The 11,414-nt window shown below is 48.1% G+C and overlaps 1 non-coding gene across 1 annotated transcript; it reads left to right on the forward strand.

The window, feature by feature from the left end:
• The first annotated feature begins 11,049 nt into the window (after positions 1–11,049).
• LOC117313475 (U6 spliceosomal RNA) lies at positions 11,050–11,156 on the forward strand. Its single transcript, XR_004527981.1, has one exon. It is a non-coding gene; the product is annotated as a U6 spliceosomal RNA (small nuclear RNA).
• The last annotated feature ends 258 nt before the right edge of the window (positions 11,157–11,414 follow it).

Below are 11,414 nucleotides of genomic sequence, written 5' to 3' on the forward strand. Positions count from 1 at the left end.
AGATAAGCAAATAAACATCAACACTGTTGGAAAACAACCACTGAAATTAAAAACAAAAAACCGAGCACTAAGAGAATGAGGTGTTCTTTTTTAAAGTTTAAGGATCTCCCCTTGTCTTTACTCTCCTTTAATATGGCTGGCCCATTGTCTTTCTGCCACCATCTGATGCCAACCAGACAGATTTATAACGAGATGCTAGTCCTTCTCTATTCTACTGACAAATATGCAGCCCATCTGCCTCCAATCAATGACAGAGCACGTGGAGATGGAGCAATGAGATATTTTTAAACACTCCTTTAATTAATTCATTCCAAGGACTTGGCCCTTGGTGAGGGGAGGGGGGAGGGGCGGGCAGAGGGAGGAGACAGCAAGCTCAGGATCTGGTAAATAAAGAGATTTGCCGTAATCTGGATACTAAAACCCTTGCTATGAAACATTCTGCTGGCCCCCAACAAGCTGTTAAGGGCATGGGAGAGAAGACAGCAAGCAAGGCGGTGTGTGGCACTTGTTAGCTTTTTCAGCCTTCCAGGACACGTTGTGAAAATGCAAACAAAACTGAAATTTCATCTTGAGAATGACTCTTTTGCCTACTGTTGCTAGAAGATTTTAAATGATGGGTGTCTGATTCGGTGAAAATAAGTATAGCAGGTGACCGAAATGAGTAGATGCCGTTCGTTCCAAGAGGCAAGGCAGTCCCAAGGGGGAAAGAATCAGTATGGAAAACAATTGAGTTTGCCTTTGAAAGGGGGAAAACCAGACATCTGGGCATTGTGTGACACAGCCACGGAAGAGGATGGGGAGATGAGATTTCCATTGAAATCAACCTGTGTTGAGCTTCAAACTGTCAGTTTTGCAATCCTGGATCTGTATGATTTATGGCACAATGACCCAGAAATCTCACACTTTGCTGTTAAACAATGCTCGTTTCTGCAGCCAAAGCACCACCATCTCTTAAAGACGTTTCCCTGTCCGACAATTCCCTGAAATCTGAAGCCTGAGGAGACAGCCCCTCATTGTGTTGCATTAAAGAAGAAAAGAAGTGGCCATGGAAACTTATGGGCAGAACTGCCTTTTGGTTTTTTTTTTTCCGATGCCTTTTGGTTTTTAACATCTCGGCTCTTCCACGTCACAAGCTTCATTTGGATTTAGCAATTATTTCGTGAGAATTAAGCTTTCAGTCACTCACAAGAGGCCATGTTAGTAAACATGACATGGCTTTCTCATTTGAGTTTCACTCATCTTTATTTTACCCAAGGAGGCTGATTTTTATATTCTTGAAAATGAGAAATGAAAACTGCAGTGAAGCCTGAGGCACGCAACGTGCAACCAACCTCCTCTGGACCCCAAACCCCATGCCCTCCATTCCCTTCCTGATAAGTCTATTCCGTGGGATCTTCCTCCAGCTGACCTCAACCTCATTCCCAAGGGGGGGCGGGAGAAAGCAATCGTTACGTTTTGCTTTTGTTTGCTTGAAATAATACATCCAGTGGTCTCTCTTGTGGGGTTTTTCTGCCGTCAGCAGTTTTCTGTTTCGCTGGCTTTCTAAGTCAAATTGAAACCCAAGCCCTCACACTTGGCTTTCGCTCTGACCCCTTGGCTCCTGGGAGCTTATCAGAAGATAGATCGCCTTGGACCTGTGACACACATGGTGACCTAGCTGTCTCCCACCCCCAGAACGTAGCTCTAAAATGCCTGCCTCTACAGCATCTGAATGCTCCAACATAATTCAGTCTATAATGGACACTAGCCCGTCTGCCACCAACTACTGATAACCTCTTTCCAATTTGGATCAGGGGCCAAAACCATAATTCTAGCTGTGTCTGAGGACTCAGAAAAACAGAATGCTCAACTATCAAATTAGACGTTGCTTTGCAGGAAAATACCTCTCAGGGCCTGGGAACTACCAAAGGGTCCACTGTTGAGTTTTCTAGAAGTTGGATGCTAATAATCCCGATTCCAAGTCATCAGAAACCTCAAATAACCAGACCGTGTTCGAGCATGCTTTGCAAAGGCAATGACCAAGTGCACAGGCTGATAATAAGACTATTCCACAAGGCAATTTGCACAGTGTATGCCGAAGTTTTGAGAGAAGGCTGGTAATCTCCTGCTCCAGACACGCCTAGCACACTCTTCCAGGATAATTGACATTTCCAGACGATAACTCCAAAGTTCGGCCAAGTCCTGGAATCTTTTGGGAAAGATGACATTACATTCTATATCAGTTTATTCTTAAAATCCATCCTCATTGGACCGCCTACTTCACAGTTACTGGAAGAATCAAATGTGACGATGTACACAAATGAGCTTTGAAAGTGAAGTGCTAAACAAACATAAGATGTCACTATTGCTTCTAATAATTCTTTCAAAATTGGTAATCAGCATATGCCGTTGACTGTAACTACATCACCAAATAAATGGTGACCAGAATGGCCAGTTTGCCACACTCTTCCATTCCCCAAACGTTCTGGATCAAACAGAGTTGAACTGAAAATACACACGTTGGGGCTTCCCTGGTGGCGCAGTAGTTGAGAGTCCGCCTGCCAATGCAGGGGACACGGGTTCGTGCTCCGGTCCGGGAAGATCCCACATGCCGCGGAGCGGCTGGGCCCGTGAGCCATGGCCGCTGAGCCTGCGTGTCCGGAGCCTGTGCCCCACAGCGGGAGAGGCCACAGCGGTGAGAGGCCCGCGTACCACAAAAAAAAAAAAAAATTGGAAAATACATACATTGAAAGCATAAGACTCTAAATAGTTATTTTTGCTTCCTTCTCAGCAATGCATGTCTCAAGGAAACGTTTCAACGTTGTTAGAAGACACAGGCTAACAAAGGCAACCAGCTTGAGGATTCTTAGCGAACATCCCTCTGTCAGGCACATTAACCAAAGACATCAGAAGAGGCGAGAGAATCTCACTAAACCATGTGAACAATTTACTAATCAAACTCTTGTGTCTTTGTAGCCCCCTAGAGTGCCTAGCATGTGAGGTCTACCCAACAAGTACTGAGTAAATGCACCTGGAAGAAAAGATGGAAGAAAGGAAGAGAAGAAAAAAGGAAAGACCAGGGCTTCTGAGAATGTCACCTGCTCATCAGTAACTGCTCTGAAGTGACAATGTGTCATGCTCTTTCTGTATTTGTTTCCCAGCCTTTCAAATGTTCTCAATTCTTTCCTCTCCTAAATGCAAATTCCTTTGACCAATCTTTTCCTGACTATGCAGAGTGTATAATACAACATTAATTAATCGAATGTGAATCACTTCTGCTCTATATTTAAATCAAATATAGAGTCATCATTGGGCAGGTCTCATTTAGGACACAGGTGAGATAAACACACTTAATTTGGGGATTTTTGTTGTTGTCTTAACCTCTCCCTTTACTATCTGGCCATCGAAATAAGGATGCAGGATTTGAAAGACTGCCATCATCAATCTCTTTCACAGATGTTTTCAACCTAGCCTTTACAAGCAGGGACACATCTAGAAGGGACCTTAAGGCAGCCAGAAATGCCTTTATATCTTTTATAATATGAAAGACTATTTCATTAAACAGGCAAAGACACTGGGGTTGAGACATATGAGCTCTGAATATTTAATTCTAGAGATCTGTGTTAGCACAATGTACCGCCCTCCTTGTACACAAGCATCTTCCTGGAGCATCTCTTTGGAGAACTAATAATCAAAAAGGTCCACACTGCTGAAACATTAGGACAAAAAGAGGAGAAATCTCATGCAACCACAAGGTGCTAGCCCCTCTTTGGAAGGACTCCAGGGGCCAGAAAAGGGATGAGTTCCTTCTCTTGGACACAGAGAGACAGTTTTAGAAATATTTGCCCTTCGCTCGAGGTTGAAGTCTAGAGATCTAACTTTGGAGCCGCTCTATACTCCTACTTAGAGACCTATTCCCCCAAAACAAGCCTGCAGAGTTGGTAAAATTTATTAGGCAGAAGCCCTGGGAAGCTCCAGCACCAAGGACCTTCCACCTGTGCTCAGAGGAGCCTCTGATATTTGCTTTCCACTTAACATGGATCCAATGGTCTCTTGCAAGTATCTAGTGCACTTTTGTGAATTAGCCAAAGGGCTGAGCTCCCCAACCAGTCTTTCATTCCTACTCAGACTCTACCGAGCCGGGAAAGTTTCCTGGGAGATACTGGTCCAGGGACGTTGTTCTGGACACTTCTTTTGAGGTACGAGTGTTCAAGGGATTCTTGCAGCCCCATCTCCCTCTTGCTAAAGACACTCCCTTTATTTATCACTGGGATCATTCTCCATCCAACTGCAGCCTCGGGAGGCAGGAGACAACTCCAAGACAGCGGGCAGAATGTGGGAGGGGGGAGGTCAACGCTCCGCTGGAGTTTGGGGACTCCTGTCCCTGCCCAAAGCCACTGATGTTCCTGCCTCTTCTCGGGAAGCACCCAAATCTTTTCCACTTTTCCTTAACACTGGCCAGGGAGATTCCGCCATCCAGGGACAAGAAGAGATCGGAGCAGGCCGGGTATCTACTCCGCGACTGTGCAAATCTGACATTCAAGACGGCGCGCGCTGGTCTTCGCCCCGCCCCGGCCTGGGTCCCAGCTCATTCATTCCCGGCCGGTCCCCACCATACAACCGGCGCCGCGCTCCAAGTGCTGCTTCCCTCAGCAATGTCTGCCGCTCTTACTGTGCCCAATCCCTTATTGTTTTCAAATCTCAAAAGTAACCTCAACAGGATTTTTCGTCACTCTTTTTCACACCTCCACCGAACCTTTTTAATTAAAATAAAGCAATTCTCCGTCTCTCGCATCTTCAAAGGGTTAAGCAGCAAGCTTCTCGAAAGAAAATCAATTCCCCCCACCACCACCATCCCACCGTCCCACCCCCAGCCAGGCCATCGCTCTGCCACCGTCTCCGAGGCCCGGCGCCGGCGTCTCTCTGTTCCCATCCCGGATAGGCGGACACCACACCGCGCGCGCCCCCCGCTTCGCTGCGGGTACAGAGAAAAAGCCCCTCACCCTTCTGTGGATGCCATGGCCTGGGGAACGCCCCCTCCTCTTCGGCACAATCCGGCAGCGACGGGCGAGAAGTGAGCGGGTGCCGGGGTGAGCGCGCGAGTGTGGCCGAGCGCGGTATTTAAGGGGGAGCCTCTCCCCGCCCTTCCACCCCCCTCCTGGGTAAGCCCTTTAGCGCCTCAGCGGGCGCAAGAGGCTCCAGCCGGAGCTAAGCCTCGTCTCCGCTCGGAACCGCGCTCCCTCCGCCGGCCTCGCTAGGGCTTGGCTGGGCGCTCGGGGGGCGTTGCGGTGACCTCGGAGGGTGGCTTCCTCGAGAGAGCGCCGTCCCCCGGGCTGCGGGAGTGCGCGCAGGGACGACGTGCCGCCGCTGCCACCTGTATTTGCTGTGGGGCTCGCCGCGGGGCGAGTGGCGGAGCGCGGGCTCGGAGGACGGTGACAGGGGAGGGCGGCGAGTGCGTGTGCCGTGGGTGTGCAGGGGAGTGTGTGCGTGCGTGCGCGGGTGTGTGGGTGTGTGTGCGCGCCGGGGGAGGCGGTGGAGGCCGCTGCGCCCTGGCTCCGCGCCGGTCGGGGAGGGATTGCAAGGTTTAGCCCCGCCGGAGCGGGGGATTTGCAGGCGATCCCTCTCTATTTTCGTCGAGAGCTGACATCACCAGCGCCGCCGCCTCAGGAGACTCCTTTAACTGCCGCCCCCTCGCCCCCCGTCTCCAGACGCCGTCCCTCCTCTGCCATCCCTACCCCCAGCCTCTCGCCATAAATTAGCCAAACAAGCAAAGAAGCCCCGCTGGTCTCCCGGGAAGGCCTGGGCCGTCCGTGGCAGGAGCCCAGGATCTAAGGAGTCTCTATTGTTTCCCCTCAAGCCCGCGTGGCCCGGGGTCACCCCGCGCTGGGCGAAGCACAAGCCACGTCGCGGAGACCTGGGATGCCCCTCCATCCCCGCCTCCCTGGAGCAGCCCCCAGCACCCCGCCTCACTCCTTGGCACACTCGCTCCGGCTCACTTCACTCCCAAGCTCATCCTCACAGACGGCACACCCACCCCACCCCCCCACGTCCTGGGTACCAGGCCCCGCGGAACCCAAGCGGCCAAAACACGAGTGGCGCGGCCGAAATACAGCCCAGTTGCGCGCCCTCCCCCGCTACGGCCCGAGTAAATCTCCGGCCTTCAATTATGCATCGGGATTAATATTAATGCAACTCCCTGGGGCGGCGGGCGGGTGCTGGGGAGGATGTAGCTTTTTGGGGTTTTTTTTTTAAGCCAAAGGAGGTCGGCCTCCGGGGCGCTGTAGGGGAAGGCGCGATGAGACGGCGAGGCAAGTGGTGGGGACGCGTTTTCACCCACTCTGCTCCGCTTGCCTTAGGCTTCTGTGCCCCGGGGGCGGCGCGCAGAGACAGATGGGCTCTGTCAAGGGAGGGTCCGAGCCTCCACGCCGGCTTTGCATAATAAAGACAAAATCCGTGCAGATTTTATTATCTCTAGGAAGAGGCAGACACCTACAGACACCCACCCCGGGAGGGCAGGCCTCAATTTCCTCTTCTGGAAAATGGGGCCAAAATAACTCCCTTTGCAGGGCCGCGGTGAGAATTAAACAGGCTCTCTTGAGAGAGAGATTTGCAAAGTGTCAACGCGCCCGAGAGATATCTGCGGTGCAAGCCTGCCCCTTGGAATTTTCCAGGCTCCTCCGGGAGGGGGTCTGGGACGCCCGTAGTGTCCTCAGTCGCCGCCTGTCTAGTCTTATTCCCCGGGAGAGGAGCTCTCCAGCCCCGTGGCTGTGCTGACCCCTTTCCGAAGATCGAATGAAGCGGGCCACGTGGAAACTCGCGGAGTTCATCCCGGGGACCGTGCCAGGGGAGCTGGAGACTCAGCGGGGACGCTTCGTGGTTAAATGCCCGACGCTGGTATCTGAGAGCTTGAGTTCACCTTCCAGTGGAATAATCTGTGAGGAAAGTCCTCAACTGCTCTTCATCCCATCTGCAAAACGGGAGTACCATTCCCATACTCGCATAGCTAAGAAATCGAAATGAAATGTAAAAGATACGCAAAGCTCTTAACTAGAGTCTGGCGCCCAGTAAACCCTCAAAAATTGTTCAGTTTAATCTGAGGTTCCTTGGAGGATAGTTTCTTGAGCACAATATCCAAGGGTGAATAGGCAGATTAGAGAAATAACAAGAAAAAGAGAAAAGAACTAAATAGAAGGTTTTAAAACGTTTCTGCTCACCTCCTCCTTTCACCTCCCTTCCCAAAATCTGAATCCAAACATCTTCCTCCATCTCTCCCCTTCCCTCCTTCTCTCTCTCTCTTTCCTGTGTGCCCTATTAGATTAACCAGACCTATATCATATCTATCCTAGGACCCTTCATATCACCTCTAATTGTGCATTTTCTTTTTTAAAGTTTAGTTGTGATTTATAATAATTTGTAGATGAAAAACTACCTTCCTGAACCTTCGTGTGATGCTTGGTACTGCCTTCTCTCTAGTCCTGTCAAGAGTGGGTGTGTGACTTTGTATGTGAAGTTGTCAAGTGCAGAATATGTACAGTCTCATTTTCTCTTTATAATTTAGGGATTTTGCTGCCCTTTCTGCCGAGGTGGCAGCTGGAAAACAAAGCATGGGCATCTCTCTAGACATTAATGATCCCAGCAGCACGACCTCAACCCCCTTTACAATGAGCACAAAGGAAGACCTCCATCAGGATTCCTCGGTATCTGCACACAGGTGGGGAGGGCGGAGCCGCACCTTCCTTAGCCCTCACTGCCAAGGGCAACATACCTGATGGTACAGAAACAGAGTTAAGTAGAAGACCAGAGAAAAGGAAATGGAGCTGATTTCACTTTTTAAACCATCCAATTGAAAAACAGTCTTAATTATATTTTCAGTGTTCAGGACCTGGGAGAATTCAGTGAACCAACAAGCATGGCCAGATTAGACAGAAGCGGCTCCACTTTGCCACCTTTCCTGCAAACGACTATGTTTGGGAACCTTGACACCCATCTTATACTTGAGAGACATTTTCATTCAGCTGCCCTTGGAGATGAGGCCTATTAAATCATGTGGAATTTGCCACAGCTAATTCTGGATAATAATCATTAACTAGAAGGAACTGATTCTTTTTCCTTGCTCCAGAGGGCCCTGCCAACATTCCCACTAATTCTTCATTTTTTAAGCAAATTGGAGGAGTGCTTTTCAATATGGACTGCCCATTAAAATGTACTGAGGGAGCTTTTTAGAAACAATAATGCTAGGGCCCCTTCCAGAGATTTGGAGAAGGGCCCTGACTCAGGGTTTTTTTTTTTTTTTAACTTCCCCAGGTGAAATCTCCCCTACTATGCAGCCAGCATCGGGAACCACTGGACTAGAGATGATTCAAAAAGATGGAAAGGGGTCCAGAAACATGGCCCTGGGGAGTACTTGAAGCAGATTGGTGTGTTTAGCCTTTGCAAAGACAATAGGAAGATACCAGGCTGACCCTCCTCTCGCCAAATACAGGGCATTTAAAAATCTATCCAGGCAAACACGTGTGTGCTATTGTGGACAACTAACATGAAAAGCTATAACACATGGAGTTTTCTTCTTGGTTTGCACATATACGAACACTGAGGGTGAGCCACACTCCCACACTGCCTCGGTGCCAGGTCCAAACTCAGCTCTGGGTCAGGCAGACACGCATCAAATTCTGCCCCTGGCGTCAATTAGACTGTATTCTTAGGCTGGGCACTTGAGGTGTTCAGCTTCCTCATCTCAAAACCAGAGAACATAATAATACCACCTCGTGGTTGCCGTGAGGTTAAAATGGGATAACTAACATGTAGGAAGTGCTTAGCTCTGAGCCTGGCACCTTAAGTGCTCAAGAAAGGGTCATCCTGGACTTGTGGGAACAGCAGCACACACCCCGTTTAATTTCCCACTGAGCCCATGTGAAAATCTAGCCTCCCCTCAAGCCACCTAAAGTGTAACCCCATTAACTCCTTTCTATCTTCACAACAAACTATACAAATCTCCCAGCCAACATTAAGTCGATAAAGCCCTGATATGAGAACAGAACGAGGTCAACCCTACAAGCCAGTAAGAACACTTTCGAATTTTCTAGCATCTCTCAGTCTCTTCTAGGGATTCCATGGTTATGGCAAAAGCAGAAGGGGTGGGATGCTCTCACATTTGCATGCTGATTTACCTTTCTTAAGTCTTGCCCACAGGTTCTCAGACTTAGCAGGAATAAAAACTACAATGCAGGACTGAATACCAAAAACTTGACTGTACTGTCCTCTGATAGGTGACGTAAGGGATGTTCAAAGTTAGTTTTCTTTTTTTTTTTTCAAAGTTAGTTTTTACTCTGAAGGATTTTTTTCTTTTCTGCCTTATTGATGGTTGACTTAAGGCTTAACCTGAGCTGTGAGAAGTGACTTACCACGGTTGAATTAAGGTAGTGTTTAGGCTGGGACTTCATGGTCCCAGTTGGAGACTATGTTGGAGTATTACCCTAGCGTTTGCTGAGTCCTAACTGTGTGTTCAAAGTATCTTAATATATATATTATCTCATTTGATTCTTAAGATGACCTTCTACAGTGTATATTATTATTATTACCCCCATTTTACAGAGGAGAAAACTGAGTCCAAGAGAGGTTACAGAATTTGCCCAGCATTACACAGTTACTGAGTGGTTGTGTCAGTCAAGGTCCCAGCTAGAAAAAGATGGCATGTTCAAATTAAGTACGTTGTGCAAAGTTTAACAAAGAGACTATTTAGAAGGGTATGGGAAGGATGTAGGGAAACTCTAAGGGATAGTGCAGAGCCCACAGACTGTAACAGTGGGGCACCATTACCCACCCTAACCTGAACCCAGAGGGAGTGCTCAGTTCCAGCTGACATTAACTGAGATGTTGTTGCCATAGCGACCTGCTGGAAGGGGGCCTGGGAGTAAATAACTTGACCCCTACTTCCCTCCTGTTCTCTCCCCTGCGGGGCTGCCTGTTGGCCAAAGCTGGAAGCAGAGGGCAAGAGAGCACATTGGCACAACTCATATGCAGACCTTGTAGTTCAACCTCCCGAGGAACAGAGCAGGATGGAGACAGTCGGAGAAGGAATCTGCAGGACCAACAAATGAAGCTGGGGCAAAACTGGTGTTGGAGATCAGGCAGCCTTCCTGCAGAACCTTGCTTTTAACCTCTCTGCTATGCAACCCATAGCAATAATAATGTCATCATTACCGGAACAGGTTGCCCCCATGCAGGGTCCTCTCCACCACGGAGGATCTTCTAGCAGAGAGGACTCAGCCAGACCATTTGCTACAGATTAGAAGACAGTATATTTATACCATGGAAGAAATCACCAGATGGCCTCAAAGGTTCCAGTCCTAAATCCTATAATTCTCAGTGCTCTTCTCCAATCGTAATAGGAGCTTAGTTGAACCAAAGAAGGGATAAAAGCGTCCCCTCCTCTTATTTGCTCTTCTAAGGAATTCATTCCCCGTCTTGCTTTTCCTTCAGATTGCTTGAGATTGGTTATCGCGTCTCCGATTGGGGGGTGGGAGGACTCCTAATATAGAAAGAGAAAAAAAGCCCTACACTGTTTTCCCATAAAAGGCTGTTAAATAAGCCCATTCCCCTTCCTGATGACAACAGAGGAGAAATGTCTCAATGTCCAAAGTTTATCAGGAGCAAGTGACCCAGAGAAAGAGCAGCATGTCTGGATCTGTCTTTTGAAACTTCGGCTTGATCATTAAGACTATAAAATAAACACCTTAAGGTTTTTAAGAAATAAATAAAACGGAGAGGATGCTGGAGGCCCTTTCATCAAGACAATTAACATGAGTATGCTAATTTTTCAAAACTGTGAGCTATTTTTAGTATGAATGAAAACCATGAATGGAAATCCTCGTACAGTGTTCTATTTTAGAGGAAAGAATATTCTCTCACAGCACCGGCCCTGAAGCCAAGAGCATCTGAGAGAGACGTTGGAGAAACTAAATTGAAAATGAAAAGGTTTTAGAAAAAGAAGGGAGTTTAGGGTGATAACTGGCGGGAGGAGAATCTTCACAGCAGCAGCCCCAGATCATTGTATTAAGAATACAAAGGTGTGTGCTTGCCTCGGCAGCACATGTACTAAAATTGGAACGATACAGGGAAGGTTAGCATGGCCCCTGCGCAAGGATGACACGCAAATTCGTGAAGCGTTCCATATTTTTAGAACACTCCCTAACACCATACATAAAAATAAACTCAAAATGGACTAAAGACCTAAATGTAAGGCCAGACACTATCAAACTCTTAGAGGAAAACATAGGCAGAACACTCTATGACATAAATCACAGCAAGATCCTTTTTGATCCACCTCCTAGAGAAATGGAAATAAAAACAAAAATAAACAAATGGGACCTAATTAAACTTAAAAGCTTTTGCACAGCAAAGGAAACCATAAAGAAGACGAAAAGACAACCCTCAGG

Source organism: Tursiops truncatus, chromosome 8 (genome assembly GCF_011762595.2).
Source record: "Tursiops truncatus isolate mTurTru1 chromosome 8, mTurTru1.mat.Y, whole genome shotgun sequence".
Taxonomy (NCBI): domain Eukaryota; kingdom Metazoa; phylum Chordata; class Mammalia; order Artiodactyla; family Delphinidae; genus Tursiops; species Tursiops truncatus.